This window comes from Mytilus californianus, unplaced genomic scaffold (genome assembly GCF_021869535.1).
Source record: "Mytilus californianus isolate M0D057914Y unplaced genomic scaffold, xbMytCali1.0.p SCAF_15, whole genome shotgun sequence".
NCBI classification, from domain to species: Eukaryota; Metazoa; Mollusca; class Bivalvia; order Mytilida; family Mytilidae; genus Mytilus; species Mytilus californianus.
Genome location: NW_026262637.1, coordinates 7040029 through 7049419, shown reverse-complemented (window position 1 = coordinate 7049419; position 9391 = coordinate 7040029).

Here is a 9391-nt window from a genome sequence, read left to right as displayed (position 1 = left end):
GAAAATGTATTATAGTATGCGCTCAATACATCAATTCGTGTGCTCAATATAATTGACCGCACAAAATATCAAATTGACCACATACTATTAATTTTCTATATTGAGCACACAAAATAATAATGTGTGCACACTATACAATTAAATTGAGCACACAAAAATACATTTCCCTTTAAAAGTACTTCTGAAGAAGCATTCGAGTTTTTTTTTCTGTATAGGTCCTAACAACAAAAAACAACGAGGCTCCGTAGGAATGTTATCAATTACCATTCATTTATTGCAGTAAAAGAAAAAGCAAAGCTGACGACCGTAAACCTCTAACAAAAGACAAAGGTGGTTACCATGGTAAAGGAGGTGAACCACCCGGAGTATGGAGGGAAAATAAACCAATAACCCCAGTAACTGATAAAGGGAAACACAAACTTAGCTCACTTCAAGATAATTACTCAGGTTATCCTCACTCAAACAACACTTATTACTGAACGTTGATTGGCTTATAACTTTATCAGTATTTATATACATGCAAGATAAAAACGTTCAACTGAATTTGTTTGATGACAATTGCATTAGTTGTATTGTTTATCTTACAAAATAATCTTATGGGTACCGGTTATACGAAGAATAACAGTTTTGAATATATTGTTGTTGGTGTTTTCTTTTCACAACATAATGCCCCTGTTGTTACTGGTTTTCATGGCAGTATAAACTTTTAAAAATTATGTTTATTTTATTTATAAATAAATAGAATGATAACCTTTAACATTATGGGAAAATTGTCAGTGGTGATTTGACAATGATGTTATAAATATGTTCGACCACACATACAGTTTTCGGCAAAATTAAATTCCAAAAGACCTCTAGTGATCAAAATACGGTGCTCAACATCAAATAGGTTTCCATACAACTTGTTAAGCTCTAAATCAGTTTGTTTAAAAAAAAGTTTCAATAAGTGTACTCCAGATTATCAAAATTCTGCCACCAACACAAAATTGTCCTATTGAAAAAAGACAGAGAAAGATATTACAAATGACAACCAATGTTTAACGAATATTGTTTTGTTCTCAAAGTCTGTACCAATTCACTTCACTTTTATTAAAGTAAAGCAAGAAGTTCGCAAATCATTGTGTATAAAAAAATTCGCCTCCATTTGCACCCATATTTTATCCTGCCTTTTTAACTCTATTGCAACAACAGCCGTCGCAACGGCATTAGTTTTACCTACAGGTCCTGACATGTATGCAATCGCAATCGCCTTTCCGTTTTTACGAATTGAAAATTTACTTGTGTCACGGGAAAAAATCCAAGCTGAAATTAAATACATTCCTTCAACTTCTACTGCAAACTTTCCACTATTTATGAATGTTGGTAGATTATTTATATTGGACGACGTTGATATTTCAGCAAACTTGACTACGTATCCACTTGATTTGGAACCATAATCTTTACTTGCTGTACAAGCAGTCATTGAAACTATAAAACAAACACATAATTCAGAAAAATTATTTATAATAATACTTTTTATTTGATAAGAGAAATATAAGCTGCAAAATTTACATTACACTGAATATTTTTATACAATAAATGTTTTTATTGCATCAAATATATGGGGTTCCGTATCGAATTATCATTGTTAAGAAGAAATTTGAAAAAGAAGACATACATTGTTTGTTTTTTTTCATAATTTAGTGTCTTCAAATAATAAGAAACAAGTGTCCGATCCTATTTGTTCGAAATAGATTACAACATGTCTTTTCCATATTGGCCCTGGTATCATCCCTCGACCTATATCGGCCCTCGGCTAAAGCCTTGGGCTGATATGGGAGTATCGGTATGATACCAGGGCCAATATGTAAAAGGTCATGTTATAATCTATAAATAAATTATAATATGTAGTTTTTTTTTCTTCAGGTTCATTGTTTAAATGTCATATTGCCTTTTATGTCACGGTGATGTTACATTATCTCTTCTGGTTGGTTTTCTCTTTCGTTCTCGGTCATCTCGTTATCTTACCTGTTGTTGTTTCCTCTCTTCTCTCATTCATATACCTAGTTTTACATTACTGTAACACACACTCTCTCTCCCTCCTATCGTTACCTTAACTGTTGCTGCACTTTAATATATCCGTCTAGCTCCGCTCGTTAATTAACATGTTATTTTTCTATAAGTAATATACTTTCCATCTTCCTTTATTAGCTTACCTTTTTCTATTCCTCCGACAACACTTTGTTTTATCTCCTCTCGAATTAAAGCCTTCATTTCTTGTTTAAAAGATTTTGACATACTAAGTAGTTTCCAATTTCTCTTCAACTGATGTGTTCACATTATGCAACTCAGTTTTATACTCTTTCTGAATTTTCGTAAATAGTTCCAACGAATGAACAGCAATCTGATCCTTTGTATCTTCCATTCTATCATTGTATGTCGAATTTATCTCTTTCTGAATAAATTCCTGTAGCTGTTCGTTCATTGATGAAACATCCATTTCTGCAAACAGATACGCTTTCTGACTATCCAAGAGTGGCAACTTTACAGAATTACAGTTTGCACCCTTACATGGCTTGCTTAAAACAATGTTTTGCCGTATAACAAAAATAAACATAAGCAAAACATTTGAAATCAATTTTCTAAAATACATTGTTTTCAAACACTGACTAAAATAACAATACTTGACCACAAATGCTATGATAGAAGTAATGCGCATCTTATTAAGACATTTATCCAGACTTTCGCGGCCCCAAATTATGAAATATCTATGTAGGATTGATTAAAAATATACCAAATATAATTAATTAATTTAATTATTCGAATTACGGAGAAGGTTGTGTCAGTTAAATACTGATTATATAATGTAAATATTTCCTATTATCTATAATTGAGTATCTATGTTGGTTCAATTCAGGTGCCCTTTTAATATTTCAAGATTAAAGTATTACAGCAAATTATACTAACTTTTTGTAAGATTACGGTTTCAGACTAGTCAGGCAATGTATTTGTACTTTATATTCAGTTAAAAGCTTTCGACGTTGAATGACTCGTGTATTTGATCAATTCAAATTACACCCACAACTTCTTTCAACAACAAGATACACGGTCTTCAAAAGACAAATCATCGTGAAAGAAATAGCAATGGTGGTCAAGTATGGCGATCGAATCACGAAAGAAATTTTCTCTAACTCTTAACCCCTTTATACTTAAGTTTCCTCGACCGGTTGATTATTTTATTTTATTATCAACGTGAGGTTCGATTTCAGTTCTTCATTGTCTTTTTGAAGATCGCCGCGATATAGCCTTTTTTGTGCTAAGGTGTCGTTTAGCAAAAACCAATCAATTAATCAATCAATCTTTTTGCAGATCATTAAAAAAAAAGTTGAAGTTTGCGTACATGTATATATCGTCTAAAAATGCATTTAAGACACATATCGATAGTTAACTTAACGCTCAGCAAGCCTTGAGTTTTGATTTGAAAATTTAAATGTCACGAGTAGAGAAATATTATTTAACACTCGCTTCAGTAGAAGAATCAAATTTAATCGAGAAGACACATACAAATCTTACCATTATTTCTTGTCTATGCAAAGACCAGCATAAATGTCTGACTTAAAGGAGATGTTATTATCGGTATTTATATTTTTGAATGTTGCCTTAAATATTTGAATAATGGCTTCAAACTGTCGAGTGTACTAATGCCACGTCTGTAAAAAAACACATCTCATTGAAGATTGACTTACTTTCAAAACTTAAGTAACCGTACCATCAAACTAATTACCATTAGAAATTTTACAGTCATTTTTAGTCAATAAAGATATTATTTTGTAGAAATTCGCATCCAAGAAACAAATGGACCAAGTAAGGTCATATGCTTTTACTCACCAAACATTGATTTAGATTAAATGGTTTTAGCTTATATCAATGTTAGAGTAATTTTGATTTCTTTGAATTTTGTACCCTACACCTGTTAAAATTGAATTTTAATGTTATGATTTAGGTGTTTGTACGGGATGTAGTTAGATAGAGATATAACTATTATGATATGTTTTCCTTGAACTTCACACACACACATATACGAACTATTGATAAGAATCGTTTAAGAAAGTCACAAACATTGGATGTCCTTGACCATTGTTGAAAATGTTATTTGTTTTGCACAGTAAGTAAGATATCATACTAAAAATTAACGCAGACGGTTTTTACAAAAAGAATGAGTTGGTTGACCGATACGACGTGTCTTTGTCTCAACCGAAGAGAGACATGTTTTCACGGTCTTAGATCTTAATACACCAATTGTGTGCGCCTTAGCATGTTTAGACTATAGTTTTATCCTTGAAGTCTACATACAATTTGTATTTTCGAAATGATACACTCCGTTTGTTTAAAATTTAGCTACGTATATTTCAACATAAAATGTCACCAGAAATTTAAGCAAAGCTTTTTCTTTGATGGTAAAAGTAAATTTTATCAAATACCCCCTTTCTGTGTTTGTTTCAATCTTACCCCATTTTTTTCATCCTTTTAAAAAATTACCGTTACCACTGACAGATCAGCCAGAATGACGTAGACAGAGTTCTCACTAAGACTAGTCGATGAGTTTTGGACTCACGAAAATCTGTCTGGACTCACCATTTTCTCAATTGGTGATTCCAAAGATTCATCAAGAATGTACAATTTTGTATCAGCTGAGCCCAAATATCATAATTCGGTAGTAAATATTTATAGATAATCTTAATTTGATTAAATTTACTTTCTTTCAGTTGTTTTTCACTTGTTCAGTTGATTGATAACGTTTGATTTTGTCAGCTTTTATGGACTTCCCCTTTTTGAATTTGCCTTGTAGGTCAGTATTTTTGTTATACTTTTTTCTTATTTCGTTATGGAGACTTAGTATTGAAATAATAATTTATAGCATTAACATTGGGTTTTTTTCTTTGCACCTTTGTTCTCGCCATGGTCATATATGGTGAGTTTATGGTCTCGCCTACAAAAAACTATAGAGAGAACCCTGAAAGGATTAAATATATGTGTTTATTAATTATCAATTTCTTTATCCCCACCACAAAAGTATCATACGAACAGAAACAACCATAGTCTAAAAGCTAGAGTCTGTTTGTGTCAACTGTCACACAAAATGAAAACCGACTAATATATGTAGTGATCACAAAAGATATGAAATATCACTAATTAAAAACTATCGTCTATTCAATACTATTTCATCTCATTTATACATAAAATTAGAGTTCGATTTGATACTCATATCCTTATTCATATTTTTAAAGATTATAGACTCGCATTGACAATCATAGCTGTTCATTACCTTTGTATTTATATTCCAAACTCACAACTTGGTTTTCTAGTTGATGTATCCCACACTTTTGTTTATTAGTCGAGTAAAATAAAACAGTTGGTCTTTTTGTGTAAGTGTTACGTTGTTTATTAGGTAACTTTTAAAAAAACTTGTTGATTTTCAATGTAATTTTACATATCGTGTGATAACAACAACGCATTATTCATCAGTGCTATGATACTGTTTAGTATTTTATCATATACTTAGAGTAAATAACTTATAATTTTTACAGTATGAAAATAGCATTAAATTTACGTGAATTCCATATTTTCCGAAATGGTGTTTAGCGGGCTGATATGAAAAATTTATCATGGTACGTTTTCCGTGAAAAACATAACAAGGTAGGGTACAAAACAAGTATTAGGAAACAGGAAAATATATTATGTAAAATGCTAAAAAAAACAAATGATACAATAAATGCATTTTTCAAAGTTTCCAGCATAATTTAGAAAGTTCCTTTACAAATGTTGACTTTTCCAAACAGTGTTTCCATTATGTTTTGTTGGATTTTTTTTATAGTCAATATAAAAATATATTATACTGTTATTTCTATCCTCTGTTGAGGCATATGATAGAAAAATTTCATATCGGATGTTACATTTGGCGTCCGACGTCCGTAAACTTTTCACTTTTTTAACTTCTACTTTAGAACCACTTAAAAGGATCAATATATTAAACTGTTATTTTTCTCCATTCTTGAAGCATATGATTAAAAGATCATAACATGCCTTCGGCTCTTGATCTGATATTGAACCTTGGGCTGATAATACATCTGATATGAAAAATGCCATGTAATAATCTGATATTATCTTCTTTGGAGAATGATGATAACATCGCTTTGTTTTATTTTTTCAGTGCTATATTTCTTGTGTCATATTGGTACAGCACATGGTAAGTTAAGTGCTCATTTATATTTCGACAAAAAATCTTGTACTTAACCTTACATCCACTGTCTCCCTCACCTTGAAAGTGAGCAATTATGATTCAAACATTGATGCACTGTATATATAAATAATGTCAAAATTATATTATATACATATTTGATGTAACTTAAAGACCGAATAATAATTAAATAATGAAATGGAACATAATTAACAAAAGAAGATAGTTTAGAAATTCAAATGTCTTCAGTAAGAATTATTATTTTTTTACATTAGTGTTTTCACAGTAGGTATAGTGTCCGGCTGGGATCGTGGTTTTTCGAGTGATTTGATCGGGTTTTTTCGAGTGTGACCACTTTTTTTAAATATGATCAAAAATGTACACAAACAGACTTCCTTTCTGGTAAAACGCGAAAAAGAAACTAGAACTCTATATACAAGATCATAGAAGGTAAATTAGTATTTTTGATAAAAAGATATTATCAACCCTAAATTATTTTGTTCTATAAACGTTTAATATAGCCTTACAATGCTTTATTCCAAAATATAGATTAAAGCTATTTTTATACACATACCAATGCAAATGTCAAAAAAAGTGTGCACATGGAATCTATGTATAGTTATACAGACAGTTTCTCGTTTCTCGTTTTTATATAGATTAGACTGTTGGTTTTTCCGTTTGAATGGTTTTACACTAGTAATTTTTTGGGGCCCTTTATAGCTTGCTGTTCGGTGTGAGCCAATGCTCCGTGTTGAAGGCCGTACCTTGACCTATAATGGTTTACTTTTATAAATTGTAACTTGGATGGAGAGTTGTCTCATTGGCACTCATACCACATCTTCCTATATCTACTTTACAAAAATTCTTGTTTTTGCATTGAAAACGACATTTTGGAGAGTAAATTCATTTTCATATGTCCGTGTTTTTCGAGAGCAGTCCGTGTTTTTTCGAGTGTGACCTTGTTTTATCGAGTGAAAAAATATTTTTCCTATGGCTTAAAATGTAATATGTCAGTGTATTTACGTTTACGTTTAAAAAACAATGAAAAGGTTCAAATAAAGTACTTTTCAAAGCACGAAACAATGCATTAAACCAGTTTAAACGTAAAAGTCATCCTTCATTCGCATTCAGAAATCTTCATGTTAGTGGACCGATATGGATTTCATACAGTAAATATTTAGTGATGTAAACAATCTTTATGTGAGCTCAAACATGTTGGACTGAGACGTACGTACACATAGTGTGTAAAGCGGGTAAATGTGGGTTTTTTTTACAGAAAATATATCCTTAATGTTTCATTTACTATTTGTCTTAATGGAATTGTTATCTATCTTGGTGTAATCAGGAGTGTACAGAATTTTACATCGGTGTTGAAAATATATACACCCGAGGCGCAGCCGAATGTCGTATGCATTTTAAACACCGATGTAAAATTCCGTACACACCTGACTGCACCGAGATACAGAATTTATTTCTTATTTAGAGTTCGTTTACTTTTTATATTCCCGGGGAAAAAATTGAAAAAAAAATCTTATGACTAACTTCCACTACACATTTTCAACACCGACGTTGCTGTGTAATTTTCAAATACTATCTATTTATTTTAATTTTGATTTGTGGAAAATTTGAAATTATTAGAAGAATATTGGAGAATATTTATATTTTTCAATTCACTTTGGTTTTTTTTTTTTGGCAATAATTTAATTTTTTTTTAATCTAAATTTTTTTTATTATTATTGTTTCCAAAGTTTTAATTTTTATAATTTTGGCAAACATTTTATTTTTTTGAAATTTTGGCATATTTTTTTATCCCCTGGTGAACTAGGGTGGGGTGTTATTTACACCCTGGTAATTAACCAATCAGATTGCAAGATTCTTGCTTCATAAGAAATAATGTTTTATCGTTCTAGAACAATGTTCAATTGCTCCTACTGTGAAGAGAAGTCTGATCAAGGGTATGCTATGCTTGGTCATACAGTAATAAAGCACCAGCATATCTAAACAGTTGACAATGTATATTTTTGAGGTGAACCGGCATATTATATACACATGCATTTGTTCTCTTTTTTATTGTCATATCAAAAGGATCGTATTGAAGCTTACAGATTATTTATTTCGTTGTTTATTGAATACAATGGACAAGTCCCATAGTTTATCATCAGCTCGGTAGTCAGTACTTCGGTATTGACATGATTTATAACAAACTTTTCTAAAATCATTGACCACCAAGGGGGACAGGGGAATAGAAATATGGTCACTTTAGTCCTCTTCCCACCAACCCTTGCCAAAGTGGGACGTCCGTTTGGCTGTGTGGGATAATCAAGTACGCAACCACGTCCGGTCATAATGGGGCGTGTAGTGCTACGCTCGTTGCACGTTGAGATCCCTTGCACCAGCTCTTTGAAGGGTCCGTAGGTGGCCTGTTGCAAGGCAAAATTTCTGTCAATATTCAATATACTTTCATTTTCAGTGGCAGTCTAGTAAATTTCCCGACCTTTATCCCGAACGTCCTCTGTTACAGGACCTACTTATTGGATTTATTGTTAATTTGTTCTCGCTCTTAACATGCACGAGACATTTGCCACTGGACGTTAAGCAACCAACAATGAATCATTTAGAATTGTCCGTTTATAAAATTTAAAAAAATTATAAAGAAGCTAAAGTTTCAACTCCATTAGGCAAATATGACCTTAGATGGATTTGGCTATTTTCAGGTCCTTTTGGTCAAATAGCATAAGATTATAAAGTGTTGTTTTCACTTTTTATTAGATATTCCATTCAATTCAAATGTTATTGTTATTTATCAATTTTTTTTTATTTTTTTTTTTTTTGGGGGGGGGGGGGGGGGGGGTCCTCTTAGTAGAATATTTGGGTTTTTATTGAATTGTTCTGATTGTTTACTCCTTTTCCTTAGTTTTCTTGCTCCTATGTTTTTTCGTCACTGTAATATACTAGTATATCAATCATAAAATATTACTGACTGTAAAAAACAAAGGTAGCATGCAATGAAATTTTTAAAAAAATATGAGTCCCTGTACTCGGTTCTTAAGACCGTTTTAAAACGGACACATTGATTTCTTATATATCGTCATACTGCTAGGTTATGGTAAAATGTTTTGAGAACAGAAATTTATCATTAAATTGAAAAAGGTTAACTTTTGTCAACATTGTAAT